General features: G+C 37.5%; 1 long non-coding RNA gene across 1 annotated transcript in view; it reads left to right on the plus strand.

Moving 5' to 3' along the window:
* The window catches only part of LOC132070302 (uncharacterized), a 39,794-nt gene extending 32,505 nt beyond the window's left edge, over positions 1 to 7,289 (plus strand). The window contains exon 3 of the long non-coding RNA XR_009417943.1: positions 7,084 to 7,289. This is a non-coding gene — a long non-coding RNA (uncharacterized LOC132070302). The remainder of the gene's footprint in view (positions 1 to 7,083) is intronic.
* Positions 7,290 to 18,820: the final 11,531 nt, after the last annotated feature.

Below are 18,820 nucleotides of genomic sequence, written 5' to 3' on the forward strand. Positions count from 1 at the left end.
ATATGAAGTACAAATTACTTGAATTTTTCTTTTGACCTGGAGCACTCTGAATTCTGAGGTTTTCGGCTGATAGAACCTGCCTTTTGTCCGCAGGAAGGATAAAAAAAAATAATCACGGATTGAGCTACACAAAGCTGCTTACACCACGTTAATAACCTGAAGAGAGGCTCTGCAGAGGCAGAAGCTGCTGTAAAACCTTTGTGTCTGCAAAAGCTGGGCAGGCACACTTTTAAATGTGGGCTGCTGACCCAGAATCACCTGCTGTGCTTTGTTCTTCCCTGGCATTACAGGAAGCTGCTGTTTAATTAGGATGCAGGCCACAGAGTGCTCCATAAATTCAGCTCATACATTGCATCAGTGGTTTCACTCTCATGGAGTTTGAGGTTCTGCCAGCTTTACAGACTGTTTTCTCAGGTCATTAAAGTAGACTTTAGGCTCATGTTGTTTTCTTTCTGTTGGTTTGTTCATTTGTTGGTGGTTTTGTTGTTTGTGTTGTTTTGTTTGGGTTTTTTCCCCTGTAACTTTTTCCTTGGAGTTACAGAACCAGTGTGAGGGTGGGTTTATGAGCACAAAGTGAGGATGTCTTGCCTGAGTGATCTTCTTTCCATAAGAGACATGCCATGCTGCTCCAAATGATCCCTGGAAAAATTGCTGGGAGCTTTATTTCCAGGCTGAAAATCAATGTGCTGGTGCCACCTCTCCTCCAACCTCTCCACATCTTGTGCCTACCCTGATGTAACCTGTGAGAACACTTGTGAAAATCTCAATTTCTGCCTTGCCCTTGAATGCTTAGATAGGCTGCATTTCTTGCTTTGCTCCATGACAAGGAAGAAAATTTTATTTATGAATGAATGGATTTTTTTCATGTTGACGTAATACAAAAATATAAAATCATAAATGTCACAAGACAGGGGTGGAGGTTTTGAGGTTAGGAATAATTCGCTTTTTCATGTATTCTACTCTTGTACAAGAGTGTATTTAAATACGAAACCATGTACTTCTGTCAGTGTTCTTTGAGAGGGTGTTTTAATCTGTATCTTATCTTGGATATCTTAGAAGTTAAGGTTTAGGGCATGTCATAGTATCAGAACAGAAGGAATGTAATTCAGTGGTGTCAGAAAGGAGCTTAAAATAATAGATATAAAAAATAAAGTTATCCTAACAAAGATGTTCAGGTGTTAAAGTACAAATGCTGTTGTGAAAAAGTGACTGATGGAGCAAAGGCTTCAGAATGAACTTTTTAGCTCTGTCTTGTTGTCAGTGGGGGAAGGTGACTAAAGGCAAACAAAGATGGACATCAAATGCTTCAGCAGTGGATTTGTGGTCAAATTTCTGAATGCTGTTGTGCTGCAAAATAATTTAATTTGTAGCCAGCTGCCTATTTGTTTTTCTAAATTTTTTTTTACTGTTTGATAGTATCTAATGAAAATGCAGGAAGCTGAGAAAACGTTTTCCATTTCATCATTAGGAGTCAAAGGAATATGTAAAAAATTATTTCTAGGTGTTGATGGGGAAAAAATACCCCAACCTTGGGAACTCTTCAACACTGAGGAATTGGAGAAAATATTTTTATTTCTTGAGTTAATAACTGCAGAAAATACTCATAAACAGCAGGAATGTTGATTCACAGCAGGTATTTTTTTTCCACATTCCATTTTCTTCTTGAGTCCACACAGAATAATTGTTGCCTGTTGCTATTGTAAACCAAATCAAAATGGAGCTAGAGTGCAAGTTTCCTGATTGCTAAATAATTATTTTATCTAATCAGGCAAAGGATGTCCCAGCTCAAAAAAAGTCCAGAACATTCCCGAGGCTGTTGTCAGCTTAGTAAGGAACCTCTGGACTTTAACCAGCAGTAAAATAACATTCACTATTACAACTTCTACATTTTCTTGTTTAGAGAAAACAAAGGGAAACTACAAGTACAGAAAAAATATCTGTAGATATTTTGTTGGAGATAGAGAATGGTAAATTTGCATTTCCTAATTTGGTTTTTTTCCCTAAAATAAATTAAATTTTGAAAAAATTATATTAGTAATATGCGGCATACATGACATTTCTTTACCAGATTGCTTTTGAGGACATAACAAATAATTGGACTAATACTGCTCCACAATTGTAAATCTCATCTTTCAGTGCACCCACTTCCAGGTAAATTTAATCATTCCACTCTGCCTGAATAGCTGCAGCATGTTTAATGGCAGTTGGTCTTCAAGGATGCATTTGCTATCAGCCTTCAATTTGAAGGGTTCTTAAATCTGAAAAAGCAAGCAGTTTGCAAATTGATTTGGATGAGCCAGGTCTAAGTCAGTAGCTAGGAAATACTGATTTGATAGTTTTGGCAGCTTAGCTTTACCTGCAATTTCATTTCCTGTTCCATCCTGGGCTGTTGTAATAGTCTGCTTCACTGGTCCAGCTGGTACTGAAGCATTCAGAAGCCTGCTTGAACCTGGAGATGGGTTTTGGTATCCCTTGTTGTATTAATTTCAGGTTGTATTCCATGGCCTAAATACTTCAAATTTGTATTTTACTTTTTTTCCCTACCATAGTGTAAAATTGATTCCCTCCCCCCTGCTGCCTTCTGTGGCATTATCACAGATACATTAGGATTATGATTTAAAACATAACTATCTCCTTCAGACAGCTTGACTGTAGGATAAAACCACTTTACTGAGCCCTATTTATTTCATTAGAGTGTGCTGTTTCTTAGCTGATGAAGTGAGCTAGCAAGAAATATTTTATATTTAAGGTGAGGTGGTTGCTAAGTTCAACGTAGACATTGACATTGGCTCAAATGAGGTTCCAAACAGGGAAGTCATCATCTCTGGAAAGCTCCTGCCTGCAGCATTCACTCCTGCAGGAGGTCACCCAGAGACAAGTGGCTCATTTTTTAGAGGGCTGATAATATTATGATCACTGATAATGTTTCTTGTTAGCTGAGATAAAATCAGGTCTTTGGCTTGGGGATAAACTGAGTTTGAAATGCAATCCTGATAAGCAGAGAGCTTTCCTGTGAGGCAGTGTGGGACTAACTGTGGGATGCTCAGAGGTGCAATATTTTTCCCTGATATTTTTGCTTGTATTTGATACTATAAATACAAGTTTGTAATACCACTTGTGTCTCTGAATTCAATTTGTGATATGAATTAATCATTACTGACCTAGATATTTTGCTCTAGCATTCACTGTTGTGGATATATCAGTTAAAAATTTCAGGTGGATTATTCCAGTACAGTTTCCTCCTCTTTAGTGTTTTTGTTTGTTTGTTTTTTCTCTAATACCTTAGATTTCTGTGGATACCAACAACCATGTCTCCAAATATTCATCATTGCCAACAAACCTCCAAGTTAATTGAGAAATGAGGTGTTGAAAGCAAGTGATGTGTGTGCCCTACGGAGTGTGACAGGGACCCTGATTTTGTAAACCAAATGGTAACTGATTTTAATTAGCTAAACAGAAAAAAATTGATTTTTTTTTTTTTATAATAAGGATGTCAGCATTTTAGTCAGGATGAAAATGACACTTCAAAGTACCTGTGGGGATTTGAGGGGGAAGAGAAGGTTGCAGAGGTTTGGACTAACTCAGAAATCTATCCTGAACTAATTTTCATTATTTGGTTTCCCCACAGTTTGTGGCTATTTCTGATAAGGTTTTAATAAAGAATTCTACATTAAAACCATTCAGAAATGTCAAAAAATATGGTCTCCTTATTTTAAAAGTTCTCATTTCAAAGATCCAGGATTCTGAACTTTTTCCCTTGATGATTTTTGCCAACAAAAGTCAAAATTGCGTTCCTCTCAGGTTCAGTAAAACATTCACACTTTCTCTCTCCACCACCCACTCATGTGGTGACAGAACTACATCAACAAATTGCATCAAATCATGACAAGTCTATATTTGAATACAGATATTGAGGGAATTATTTCAGGTGTGTAGTTTAATGATGCTTTTGGGCCTCTCAGAGTGATTATTGACAATGTGTTGTGATTGACAGTTTCTGCTTTGGGGTTTGTTGATTACCTGTGATGGGTTGAAAGGTGATTTGAGAAGTTTTGTTTGTTCCTCCATCTCGAGCGCTTCTCACTTAAAACTTAACTTTGAAATTAGCCTCCACAGATTTGCACAGCAGACAGAGATTTATCACAGGGACTAAAGGAGCTCATTTTTACATTATTGGTTCAGGGGAGGCAGGAATTCTCATGGCTTTGTGATTCTTCTTCTGCTTTTGGTCAGAAAAGCAGCATTGCTCAAAAGCTGTCGTGAAGGAAACAGAAACTGGTGTTGGGGTAGGATGACCTATGAAAACGGTCACATTTTAAATAACAGCAGTGAGTGATAAGTATGAATTTGAGGCACATTTCTGGTGGCTACAACATGTGGGCTTCCACTGAATTTTCAGGTGTGATTGAACAGGTTGACTTGGATAGGTAATGCATCACAACTGTAATTTCTTACTGCCTGGTATAGGCTGATCCTTTAATGCCCTGTCTGTGATCAATGTGGGCATTGTCCTAGCAATCCTGAAACCAAAACAGCTGCCAAGTTTTCCAACTATTTCTTGTCTCTTATTGTCCTAAAATGTTTTTCAGAAGGTATCTACATTCTTTGAAAGTATGGGCAAAATAAGCCTTAGTGCAGAGGATCAGGATATACTTTTTAATATATTTTTTTAATATAAGATCTGGTCTCTATTAATTCAAGCAGTTAACCACTGTTTCTTCCTGGTCCTTTTCTCATGCTGAGAACCTGATTCACTTGAAGCTGAAAAACACCAGGGCAGAATGGAAAATAATCACTAAAGGTGTTTATTTGATCTGTGGAATATTTTGCATCAAGGTGGTTTTGGTGCTAAGATTTCAGGTGAATTTAAGGAGAGGCTGGACAAATTCATAACAGAGAAATCCTTCAATATCAGTGAAAAGTGCCTGACCACAGATTGGTGGAGGGGTATTTTTATGAGATACCAATACGTACCTTGCCTTTTTCTTAAGTGTTTTAGCCTTTTTGGCTACTGTCAAAGCAAGTTGTTTGGAATAAAATTTAACACATTGGTGCTGCTCTGTAATCCATCAAAATTTCAGCTTGCTTGTTTTGTAGCTTTTTTTAAAAAGTATAGTCTTGTAACCAGAAATTTTACATTGGGAGAAAAAACCCTACTCTCTAATCCTTTCTATATTGATTTTGTTTGCATGCTCTTTTTGTTTCAGTTCATTCCCTACTAATCACACTTTAATTTATTCCTTGTAGCTGGCATGTTGGTCATTTCCCAAAATGCCCATTTTCAGTTGTCTCCAAATGCCTGTAGATCAAACACATACTTTGCCACTGTCCTTAAGTTTCCCCCAGCCTAATAAATAAAATATAGTCTTTGTAATCCTGTTTTCTTTCAGTGGTAAAACAGAAAAAGTCTGAAAGATTTGGGATTTGTTATTTTTAATGGGGTGGGTTGCTTTGTGGGGGTTTGTCCACAAAAAATGGAAGAAAATAGGTAAATAAATTTCCACTCAGTTCCACATCTCTTGATGTGAATTCAATGTTGGCCTGTGCAGGAAAATCAGAATTAATTATTCAGAGATGTTAAAAATGCCTATGAGGTTGTCGTGACCTGTGCATATGTTTAGCCAGGCCCTTTTGCTTTTTTAAGGCTTTCTGGTGGGCATTATCCAGCAATCTAAACACAAAAACAAATTTAAAAGGTTGTTCACTTCCCCTAGAAACCCAGTTTGCTGAACAGAAGCATTCCTTCTATCAAGGAAGCCAGCACACAATGTTTAAGTGGCAGCTTAATCATGATAAAAATGGACTTTTATCATTAAGCAGGGGATTTTCAGCTAAACCACAGCATTTCCCCTCAGTTTTATTGCATTTAGTCCTTTTTGGGGATGCCCTTCCCCTGCCCTCTCTCTGTCTTTGTGGCTGGAAGGGGCTGCAGGGAGCTTTGTTCCCTCTCTGCCCCAAGCCTGGCCCTCAGCATCGATCTCCTCTGGGTGAGCTGTCCGCATTTAGCTCTGGGAAAATTAAAAATAGCCCTCTTGGCTGAAGGTTTTGCAAGTTTTGCTAACTTAAGGAATCTCTGAAAGTTTCCAGCTGGATTGATGTGTGAGAAAATGTGCTGTGGTTTGGCTCTCTTGAGCTAAAATGCTGAATTTTCCTTGAGTTTGCTGCAGTGGTGGAAAGCTTTATCACATCTATTATGTTACTATATTTTAATATTATAATTTCTATAATGCATCTATTTAGCTCTATTATGTGCTGTATCATTGCCTGTGTGCTTAAGGAGTTCTAATTTATATATATATATTTTAAAAAGTCTTTGAAAGTAGCCATTAAGCTTTAGCATGAACAGTGGGGTGGGTTTATGTCAGAAGCTACAATTTATATCTTATAAACTCTGACTTCATCTTAAATGATCTTTCTCTTTCTTGGGAAGTGCACACTATAACTTCAATGCAGAGAACGCAGAATCTGTTTTAACTTAAACTTGTGCTGCAAATTTAATCCAAAAATGATATTAAAAATTCTGCTTTAGTAACAAGCAAAGCAGCCACCATTAGAAAGGAAAGTGTTGCACTGAACACTATATATGGAATAATTTGTTTTTTCTCCCATTTGATGTTGCAAAACTCAGCTTTGAATAAGAGGCAATGTATGGCCCAGAACAAAATTAGGTGATTTTAAATTTGAAGACAACTAAGCCTTTATCTTCATATTACTATATGTAATATTAGATAGGTATTATAGCATAGTCATACTACAGTGTAGTATGTACTATATACATACAGTATATTACATATGTAAGACTAATATTACTATACTTTAATATTATAATTACTATATTATTATAATTTCAAATTGTGGTAAGTTTTGAAAACTTTTTAACCTTCTTTGGAAAGTCAGGAACTTTTCATGGGGCTTAGTTTAAACTTCTCTATTATAGTTACTCGAGGAAAGTAAAGGTGAATTGAAAATGAAGCCTGACATTCTAAATCCAAATTTTGGCATCAACAGAAATAACTTTATTTATTGCATTCAGTAGAACAACATAAATTAGAATCTCTGAAAAATTTTCTTATTTTTCTTCAGATGTCAAAAAGCAAAGTGAGTGAGTGTCACCAAACTTCACAAATCTGTGACTTTCTTCAGTAGAGTCCCCCACAAAAAGACAAACCAGAAAGGTAATAAAAAGTAATTTACTGAATTGTCCAAGTTGCCCTTCTCTGAGGAATTAAAATATTCTCCAACTTTCCCCATCTATTTATATGATGCTGTTTTAATTGCATGTCAGAGCCTTGGAAAAGGGTGGGTGACGAATTGCACCCACAGGAATCCTTGGCGCATAATTTTTTTTGGACTTTCAATTTGATGCAGCTCACTTGAGGCAATAAAGATGACATCTCTGGAAAAGGAGTGCATTACAGTCAACTTGATGTCATGATTATTAATCCCCAATCAATCATAGGACTTTCTGTCACAAGCTAAAATAAAAAATTAATACAATTAAAAATAAAAAAGGCACCAAGCATTTAGTCTTCCCACACAGGCCAAATATTTAAAGAGTACAGTGAACTTTCAGGTGCTAAATAATTGGGTCAAAGAGATTCCAGGTGAAATTACAATTCCTGGGTCTTTTAGGAGAATTAAATACAAAAGAGAATATTTATTTGAGATTTTTTTTAAGCAGGAGAGAGTGAAATATTATGACTGAATTGGTAGGAAGATTATCTTGAAAACAGAACCGTTGAATAATTACAGTAAAGAATAAGGAATCCGGAATTTGTTTTTGGTTTGTCCTCATGAATTCATTATACCTTCAAGTACACAAGATTTAGCTACTGTTGTCCTCTCATAGATATGGGATTTGGTTTTTGTTTGTTTGCCTTACGTTTTAGGTTTGGTTTTGTTTGTTTGGTTTTGGTGGGTTTTTAAATAAATATCTGTGACTTTAGACCTTTTTAAACTTTTTTTCTGCTAGGAGAAAAAATTGATATTTTTCATGGGAATGAATGTAGGAAAGAAATACTTTGTGGTCATTTAGCTCTTCTGATTTCATCTGTTGAGTAATTTAAAAAATCTGACCATGATAAGGGATGAGTTTAGGGAAAAAAAAAAAGTGTATTTACTTCCCTATACATCTCAAAATTTTAAACAGTGCTCATGAAGATAAAACCAGCAGCACTGCTGATTTGGGGCTCTGCTATTGTTATATAAGCATTCCAATGCTTTTTGGTTAATCTGTGTCTGACTCCTTTTGATGGATGATCTCCATTTATGCACCTCTCCTTAGAGGGAAGAGCAGGATGGAGAAATTCCCCTTTTGGAATGAGTGAGGCACAGGCCAGTCAATGATCTGGTGGGTTTTTAGGCAGAAACCTTGGATTGTGCATTTCTTGGGCCACATTCAAACTCTGGGTCTGCTGATAAGATTTTAAACCTGTTCTACTCCCAATTGCCAGTACACAGCTACTCCAGCATTCACTGCTTTCCTTGGCAAGGCTAAACAAGTGGGATTTATAATAATTTACCCACAAGTGACCCAAAGCAGTCAGCTCTGAAGTGCAATAAATAAATAAAAAAATCAAGCTCTCTACTTCCTGCTGAGCGTGGGTTAAAGAACTCTTGTCCCCAGGAAGAGTGATCTCAGGAGAGGTAATTGACCTATCTGATTCCATTATTAGATATCTGGTCAACCCTCAGTCTGACGAGCAAGCTCTAGACAGATTTTATTATTATTATTAGTAGTAGTAGTATTTTACTACAGAAATGTGCTAAAAAGAGAATTTTTGAGTTGGAATGCACGGGTGCTGTACTGATCCGTGACTTCATTCTTGCTTGCCCTAAAAATCCCACAAATATATAAAGCCTGATATGGGAGTTTGAAACTATTGCAGATGTATTCACCTGCTGAGGGAGCCCTGGGTTTGCACATTGATTGGGTTGTAGTGGATTTTTTTTCCATATTCCTACAACTTTATGCTTTGGGTGAAGAAGAATATCCAGGTTGGGACTGACAAATAGTAAGAAATATTTCTCATTTCTTGTCTGTGACAGGGATCCTCTTTGGTAGAGCTCTGCTGTTTCTTCGGGGCTCTGTTTAGTGTTGTTGACTTGCAGCCACGTTATTGACAATAAACGAATTACATTCCAAAGGCAGGATTTACTAGAAGATATTTTATAGGTATTAACAGTAGCACTGTCAGGAAGGATGATCTGGAAAAGAAAATTGTCTTTCTCCAGCTTCATTGGTGGCAGTTTGTGAGGGCTGAGCTGTTTAGTGCAAGGAGACAAAGCAGGGTGCAGAAATTGAGCTGTCATTTCCCATTACTGCAATGGGAGAGATGACCTGAGTCCCTGTACAAAAATAATTTTGTTTCACTCTTACCCTTGGCAAGGTTGATGACTGAAAGCCAAGCTTGATTTTTAGGTGAGGAGTCAATACAATGCAGGGACATGTGCTCTGGAATTAAATGCACAAGACAAATGAGGCTGAAGGGGAGGGAAGGAAGGAGAAAATCAGAAACTCTGTCACCCACTTTTGTCTCCCACTTTTATTGCTGCTTTCTTCTCTCTCTGAACTTTGTTAAGTAGGTATTGCTGTATATACAAAACCAACAACAGTAAGAAAAAAAACTCCATCCAAAACTCAAACCAACTCCAAACCCTCTCAAAACAAACAAGAAATGATCCCTGCCCTCCCCTCAAAGTGCCAAAGACTCTGGTGCTGCAGCTGTGCCAGGTTCTCAGGTGAAGGAAAACAAATCCAGTGATTCATAACAGTGTGGATGGCCCTTTGATTATTGCTTTTGGAAATGAAAAATATGGCCTGACTTTTCTCCAGCTGCTGCTAGATATTGAGCTGTCAGCCTCCCAGGGTTCATTCAGCACAGGTTTCCAGTGAAGCACAGAATGTCACAGCTCAGTGATGGTCCATCCTCAGTGCCACGAGTGCTTGGACCAAGTAGCACCAAGTAACACAGCAAATGAGGAGGGTCTCAAGCTGACCTTCCTTACATTGATTTATATATATGTATATAAATATATTTTTACTTTTTTTTATTTTTGTTTTTTTATTGCGTCCTGTGGAGACACTTCTCATTAATATGGTGAGCTCAGAATCCAATCAGACATTTCAGTTTAGAGGATAATGATAGCATTTTGGCAACTTTTTTTTCCTTTTTTTTTTGTTGGTGGTGGGTCTGTTTTTTAAAAAAACCACAAAATTAACACTTCTATATTCTTTAATCTTTTTTAGGTTTAATTCAGTTTTCACAGGTAAATCTACTTTATTGGAGGTGATTATGATACAAATCCTGCTGGTCAGCGTTTGTCCTTTCTTGTTTATGCCGTGTAGAATATTTAGGGCAAAGATTCACACAGCAGCTCTCTCTGAAACAAATTTTACTGATTAAATCCATGTACTTGCTCAGATTTTAACTCTCATGACTCTGAGAGTTAAATATATGGCAGAATACTCTTCTGATTATACCAAATATTAGTCCCAAATACCCTGGCAGGAAAGCAACTTTGTAGAGGTTTCTGTTTTAAAGAGTTCATTCCTGATTCTGACTTATGCATGGGTATTGATCCCTATAAATCTAGGGGAAAAGTGATCCAACAGTGAATTCTGTGGGCACAGAGCCTGGGAAGAGTCTGATTTAGGATAACATTTGATCATTTGCATTTGGAAGCAAAAGGTGGAGCAAAACACAGCAGCTCCTTATGAGGGAGGAAGCTGTGGGAGTCAAAACTTACCTGTTCACATTTTCTGTGGAAAAAGACTTCAGAGATAAACAGGGCCAATTTTTATGGCTGCCTGCATGGAATTTTATCTTGATCTTTCCAGCCCTCTGCATGCCCTGTATTGGGAGTTCCACACAATCCTCAATTTTCTTTCACCATGCCAATGCTGCCAGGGAATAGCAGATGTATTACTCCTGCCCTGTGCAGGTCTTAAAACAATTCTCCCCTCCCTGTATGAATCCTCACTTGTACTGTTTCATTCCATAAAAGCTTTTACTTAACAGCAGAAAAGGGCTCTGTAATCTCTCCTCTCTCTAGTATGTATATATGTATTGAGGTTTTTTTTTCCTGTTAATTTTTGTAACAAATCTGTTCTTTGCATATCAGCTTGTAAATTGATAGTATCCATGTCTTTGAAAACAAAATCGATTTACTTAATTTATACTAAATATTCTACCTAATCCTGCAGGCAGAGTGGTTTTTTCCTGTCATTAGAAAGTGTCTGTCTGGTCCTCAGAATGAGCCAAACAATTATCATCTAAATACTTTCCTAATTTAATCATATTCCTTGTGAGGGAGGTGAGGGTTTTGTTGTTTGGGTTTGGTTTGGTTTTTTTTTTTAAATGTTTTCTGGTTCTTTTTTTTTTTCACTTTTATTCCACTCAACAATTTCTTTAACTTCTGTGAGCAATAAATTGAGTTATGAGCACTGTAGCCTTCAGCTAGAATGTGAATGGTGCTATCAGATTGGGCTGAACTGCTGATTTCATTGTCTAGATAAATGCTTGGCTGGCATTGGGACCTAATAGGAGGAATAGTACACAAAATGCTGTCTGCTTAGTCCCTGTAAATGCATTTGCTTCTGCTAAGACAAAAAGGTCACCAAATTGCTGCAACTTTATTGTTTAAATAGAAGATAGCCACTACTTTTGTAATTGAGGCCATAAAAAGCAGATATGTTGAAAGCCCAGCGGATTTTCAGATTGATGACTGGAATATCTGTGATTAACAATGAGTGATAATGTATTGATGGTGAAGTGGCTTGATGAATTTAACAAGAATGTATAAAATATAGCCTCTGGATTACTTTTTTTTTCTTGGTGGTGGAGTTTTGGTGGCTTTTGTTTGGTTTTTTTTTTGGCTTTGGTTTTTTTTTTTTAATGATTGATTGCTAGATATTTATAGCAGTAACCTCTGTGAAGTCTGGGGGAAAAAAATTGATGGTCTGCTCATGCACATCCCCAGCTTTTGTTAAACTCTACAGTAGCTTCAAGGGAAGACTGCACAACTTAGCATTGATTCTGCATTATTGGAAGTTTTCCACAGACTGTGAAGGAGCCAGGATTTCACACACAAAGTTTAAAAAAAGTTATAAAACACTCAAACTTTGTCCTTAGGCAAAGAGAGCTCTCTTCAATGACAAAAATCTTCATTAATACAGAATAAAGGTTGCAACTTGCTCCTTCCAGGTTGTCCAGAACTTCAGCTTGAGGCAATCTAATGACCTGACAAGCCTGCAGCCCTAGCCTCCAGCTGAATACAGTTTATTAAATTGTTTGTGTGAGGTACATCTTCATTGCATGAATGAGAGATTAGTGGGTCCAAGGGTTAATTGTGTAAATGTTGTTTTTGACCAGACTGTCAGGTGATGGAGACTTTTTGGGGTGTGATCAAAAGTTTTGTGAGTACCCTGAGAGCACATTTTACTGTAGCATTCTGTTGGGAGGTAATTATCAGCTTACATTAAAAATGTTTCCTTTTTTATCAGTTTGCATTTAAAAAGCTCTGCTTATTGGGAATTAGGGATACTGATAAATTGGGTGTGGAAAAGGCTGTGCATTCCACAGCAACAAACTTACAATGGCTTCTGCCATTATTTTAGTTGAGGAAAAACCTACACAGAACTTTTTTATAGCCAATGTCTCTAACTGATTATTTATCCTCAGTTTTGTGTGTGTAACTTGTGAGGAGCTGGATGAGTGAGAGGCACAAGTTGTGCTTCTAGAATGATTTAAAAACCTGTCTGATAGAGCAGTTATGGATTAAGAGTGCAAGATTTGTGTGAGACTGTGGTTTGTGCGTCTTTGAAATTTAGTGTTAGGTACCTTGAAATAGTACCACAAGTACTAACCTGCACAGGGAAGGTCAGTTAACTTCTGAATATTTTATTTCTTCCTGCTTGCTTTCCTGGAACTTTTAGCTGAGTCTGCCATCAGACTGAATATGTGGGCCAGACTCTTGCATCAGATCACAGTTAGTGTTGTAATTTTTTTAATATATATATATATGTATCTATATATATGAGAGGCAGCTTGGAAATTGGACAGTTTCTCTTAATAGAGCTGTTCCTCCCAAAATCATTTGGAATAAATCTAGAAAGCTGCTAGTTGCTAAAAGCTTAAGAAAAGGTTATAGCAAGGAAATCCTTTTATGTGTACAGTCTCTAGATTTTCTACTGCCTTAAGGGGTATTGTAAAGAAAAAAAAAATCAACATTCCACAGCCAATATATTGTTGTTTGTGTTGAGATATTGAGAAAGATCCTTTCTCAGCTTTGAAGTGAGCAGGATAATTTGTCTGTTTCTTTCTGTAACAATTCTTATTTTTTCATTTCCTGCCTCTGTCTAACCAAAAAGGCTCTCTGTGATTGTGTGACCCTTAGGTGTAAGAAAGCCAGATTATCAAAAGACTCCAAATAGCAAAAACAAACAATCCCCAAGCCCCAGAATTATGGCTTTCAAGTAGAATTCTAGCACTGGCTATTGCTCACATCACCTTACCTGGAGCCCTGCAAGTCCCTCACCTGCAGGCTGTGCCTGGAGCCCCAGTGGAAGGAAGGAAATTCCAGCAGATTCTGCAGGGAAGGAAATCACCCTCCAGCCCCTGACAGCTCAGTGGTGTTGGCCAACAGCCCCCTAAAAAATGGTACAAGCAAGTTTTTATGTAACAAAGGTATGCTCTTAGCAGCCTCTTGTTTAGAAGACATTCTCTCTTTTTTAAACCCAGAATTCATCTCTACAATTTTAAGCATCTTTTACAAACTCTGGTATCCATGTAAAACTCTTATTTCCCTTTAAAGCTGGCAAATCACATCAGCTTTCTGAAATGGTTTTTGAAGCCATCCCAAACTCTACTGTGCATTATCAAATCCATTTTAATTAAAGCTCAGTTTCAGTTGATAGCCTCAAGCCTTAAGCTCCATAACTCAATTCTTCTCTCAACCATGTTGAACAGACTCGTGCTGAATTTTGAGCTTAATATAAATCTGTACAGAGATTTTTCTGCAGCTGATCAGAGGGTGTTTCTTTGCAGTACTGCTTATCTGGTACAATTTAAAAGTGGAAGGAATCTCATGCTCTTATAAGGCTGAAACAACTTTGCTAAAAAATATAATTTACTCTGATATCCATAATGATTTGTGGCCCCATCAATATTGCACTTGTTCATAGAGGGAAAACCACATCATCCTCTGGCAGGGAAGAGTTGAGGCTGAGTTACTCTTTGTCAGTAAGTAGTGGAATAACCTTTTCCAGAAACAGAAAGGAAAAGGCATTTGGGATAAACCAGCCCAGATTTACCAAGGACTTGTGTTGCCTGAGCAGCCTCATTTCCTCTCTGAGATGAATGTCGTGTTGACAAGGGGAGAGCAATGTGTATTGTTTCTCTTGGCTTTGGCAGGGTTTGCCACATTTGGTGAGATAAGGACTTGACAAGAGGATGGGAAAGTGGATGGAAAATGTCTGGACACTTCGCAGGTTGTGGTCAGGGGCACAAAGTGGTGGCTGACCACTGATGTCAGCTCCCAGAGGTGGGTTCTGAGGCCAATTCCATTTGAAATATCCATCATCAGCTAGACACTCTCAGAAAATTCACTGTAGGGATTCATGGTGGGGCATAAGTTTGGAGTGCTGGAGAGGACAGGCTGATATTCAGAGGAGAAGAGGGATGGACTGCAGGACATCAGCACAGAGAAATGTCAAGTCCAGTCCCTGGGTTGGGGTCACTGCAGGGCAGCATCATCTGGGCAGAGATTGGAGAGCAGAACACACAGGGGGTCTGGGCATCACAGGTTTATTTTTGTCTTCAGGGTTCTGACTCCACTCTTAACCTTCTCAAACTTAATAACAACAATAATAATATATCCTCGAACTCCAGCCTCTCTCTAAATAAGCACATGGTCAGGATGGCGGCTGGTGAGATAACTGTGCATCAGTTCTTCAGCTTGTGGGATGGAAGAGGGTCTGTGTTGGAAATGAATGTACCTGCACAGCCTGTTTCTGCTGACATTGCTCACACACCAGTCACTGTGCTGATTCATTCTGTGGGGTTATTTTCAGAATGCCAGAGCTGAGGGTAAAAAAATTGGGTTTTCTTTTGCAAGTAGAAGAAATTATAAATTGATGGGAGCTCTTAAGTTTTTTTTTTTTTTTTATTGAATACATTTAAGGACTAATTCTGCCCAGCAACTGAAGAGTCTCTCAAAAATGCACTTCTGTCTCTTAGCAGTTTAAGGATGGTAAAATTCAATATGTGCTGGCTAATTGTTTTTAAATTCTCTTAGCAGTTGTGAGCTTTTATGTCATTAGGTAAAAAAATACCTTAAACTTCAATTTATGTAAGGTACTTTCTCCTGTCATGAACATGTGCGTTCTATCAACATTTCTAATATTTGTGTTGTTTATTGTTATACTGTTTTTTTTTCAACTAAGAGTTACTTTATTTAGAACATCTGGAAATAGTTTTAAGGGAAGCAGGTGAAATTTTGATGTACAACATTCACATTTAGGAATGTTTTGCCAATCCAGCTGATTACCAAGGTTTGAAAGAGGATCCTGGCCAGATGGATCCCTGGTAGTGCTTTCCTAATGTCAGTGGAGCTGCAGGAGGAAGGGCACGTGTCGCTGTGAATCTTTGAGGGATGTTTATAAAAGTTTCTTTAGTTTTCCCTGTCAGTTGAAAACAGAAGATTTGTCTCCATTTCCTTTAAATTAATTGTTTTAAGGCCAGAAGTTTGAATAATTTTCACAGAGTCATCTGAATTATAGAAGAAGCAAATAAGTCCATAGGTTTGTCAAGTATGATTTATTTTCATATTTGTGGAGCTTAATGGTTTTTGTAAATTTCAATTTGTGTTAGATAATTTATATCAGCTTCAATTTACATCAAATTTGCAAGTACATGGGTGTCTCTTTATGGTTAAGGGAATTAATAATCTGAAATTACCAGCCACCCATATTAATCAAATGCCTTATTACAAGTAGAATGACTCTTATTATCATACATAGGAGATAAAAGAAATGCTAATTGCCTTGGTTTGGAGCAATTATTCAGTAGTTATCTAGACAATGACAGTGTAGGCACTATTATAGCTTCTTTATCTTTCAAGTAATGATGTTCACAGAAGCTGCCCTGCTTGTCTAAGGTGGAGTAACTCCAGTTAGTTGTGTGGTATAAATATTTTGCTAATTTTAGAAACATCTATCTCTAGCTGGGTGTATTTGCATGCACACAAATTATCCACATAATATAGGGAACTATGAGCTGCTGTAACCTACAACCCTACATTTTTCTCTGATATCTTGAACCATTAATACAAAATGTTTATAGTTAGATTGTATATCAAAACATATTTCTTTTTTTCTGTCTTCACCTTTATTTTTGTGTTTCTAAGACAGGAGCACTTTTCTCCAATCTTTCTCCTTTCCCATTAGCAATGGTTTACTACTGAAAAACAAAAAATTATAGCTCAAATTGGGCTATTGTATGTTTACTCCTCTACTTTAATGTTGTCTATCCCCCAGACACTGTGATCACTACTTGCTTGATTTAGTTGCTTTCAAACAACAAGGCCTCGTTCTTGCATAGCTCTAAAACCAGAATAACCCAATTTTCCGTAAAGGATTCTGGTGATGCATTAAGGTGACCATTTTCTATGTTAAAACCGGCTAATAATGGAGCAATTTGCTGTGGTTTGCTGCATCAGGTGGATAAGTCAGAGTGGAAGTTCTTTCAGTGTTTGTAGTTGGAAAATGTGCGTATGGCTGAAATACATGTGCAAAGCACTGACAAAGCATGCTTTTGAGGAATCCAAAATGCAATAGTTGTTCTCCTCTTAGTTAATCATTTTTTCACAAAAATACCTGGAAAGTTTTCTTTTGTTCCATCTCTTTTTTCCCCCTTAAAGATAAGGGGGAAAGAAAGGCAACAAATGAATTAGTCAAATTATGCAATTTATTTCTTCCAATACAAACTGAACATTTTTTTTTCAAAAATACAGCTAACAATTTTAGTTTGAACGGACAATAAATGTGATTGTCAGTGGCTGTGTGAAGAACAACTGTGTTTTATTCTGCAATTTCATGTCTTCAAAAAGGCATTTTAATAATTGTTCTGATATTTTAATCTAATTTTTCCTAACATACTTCCTTAAAACAATGTTTTCACATAGACTGATGAATCTGTGTATTGAATTGTTAATTTTAATACCCAATAGTTTGAAAGCTTCTGATATTTGAATATGGACTTTTGTCCTTACTGCTGCCTAGTCCATTGAAGAATGAACCAATTGGGAAATCCTGAAACAGTAGCATCACTCTTTTTTCTAACATTCACCAGAACTCTCAGCTCAAGATGGCAAAAGAAAATATTGATGTCTGTTCTATTCACTTGTTTTAGAAATACTTTGGTTTAGTAATTCTTTCAGCCCAAAATTCAAAGTTTCTAAATGTCTGAATTGCAGGTTCTGATAAGGTAATCATGTAAGAAATTCAGATTTTGGAGCATTTCTTCCTCCTCTTCCACCTCTTTCAGCATTTGGTGTAAAGCTCTTGTATTTTGGAGCTCAGTCCATGGTTCCCTCTGTCCCTCATTCTATGTCTAGCACTCCTTTAAACTCCTGTCTCATTTCAACCAAATTTTTTCTTGCTATGAGTGATCTTGCAAAGTTTTCATGTCTTTCAAAACACACCTATCATTTTCAGCCTGGAAGGGATGAATTATTTCTCCTGTGTGCCGATGAAATTGCTGTTGCTATTGCTGAGAGACCTGAGGACTCTTTTCTGCCAGCAGAGCTGGGAAAGGTTTGGAGCCCAATATGGCCTTGAACTCTTTGGGGCATCCCAGATTAGGGCTAACCCAGAAAATCCAGTGAAAACCAAGGATAAGAAATTTTTGCTTTCCTGTAGTGAATGTAACTTGGTAAAGGCTTAAGATTTACACAAACTTGATCAGAAACTGAGCTGGGGCAGTTTTCAATGCATGCACTCTTAGCCTATAGAAAAAAAAACCTCATTTAGGAGCAGGTTAGGAGAGGTGGTATATGCTCACGGACAATTGAAGTTGAAATCATGGATATCCACTTGCTGAATTTTCTAAGAGTGTGGAAACTGATGGATTCAAATCACAGAGTAGTCCCCAAACCCCTCAGCTGTCTCTGATGCCCTTCATTTGCAATCTATCCCCTTCAGTTTCCTGCATTTGAAGGGGATAGATTGCAAATGATTTCCATACTTTGAATTTCCTTGCACCTTTATAAATCAAATATCCAGAACTGCTTTTTGTTTCCTCACAGGCCAGAGAGAATATCTTCCCCAGACTCTATGAATGATTTTTTAAAACTCAAAAACAAGCCTTCAAGTCTTTGATTTTCTGTTCCTGGCCTACTACAACAGCTGTTGACTTGATTTGGAAAGGAATTTTTATTAGTGGAACCAATACCAATAAAAGCCTTGATGGGAAGAGGGAGGGGGGAAAGCTTGAATTGGTTGGTGTACAGGAGCTGTGCCCTACCAGCAGTGATGCATTAGCCACTAATGCCTGGTGATAGACCCAGAGTGCCAAACCCTGGGTTGAGGGGTGGCTGCACTGGCCATACCCCACATGGCAAAAGGGATTTGGGGTTTAATTTACAGCTCTGCCCCAGCAACAGAAAAAGGGTGCTTAGTGCTGTGTTAGTGCGAGAGCGCCGAGCATCCAGCTCAATAAAATAGATTTTTTTTTCCCCGCACTTTACAAATAAGATGAGAAAGTAGATAATGTATCATTTGCAGCTTTTGAGATGTGAATAGAAAAATCTGAGCCAGCAA

Source organism: Ammospiza nelsoni, chromosome 2 (genome assembly GCF_027579445.1).
Source record: "Ammospiza nelsoni isolate bAmmNel1 chromosome 2, bAmmNel1.pri, whole genome shotgun sequence".
Taxonomy (NCBI): domain Eukaryota; kingdom Metazoa; phylum Chordata; class Aves; order Passeriformes; family Passerellidae; genus Ammospiza; species Ammospiza nelsoni.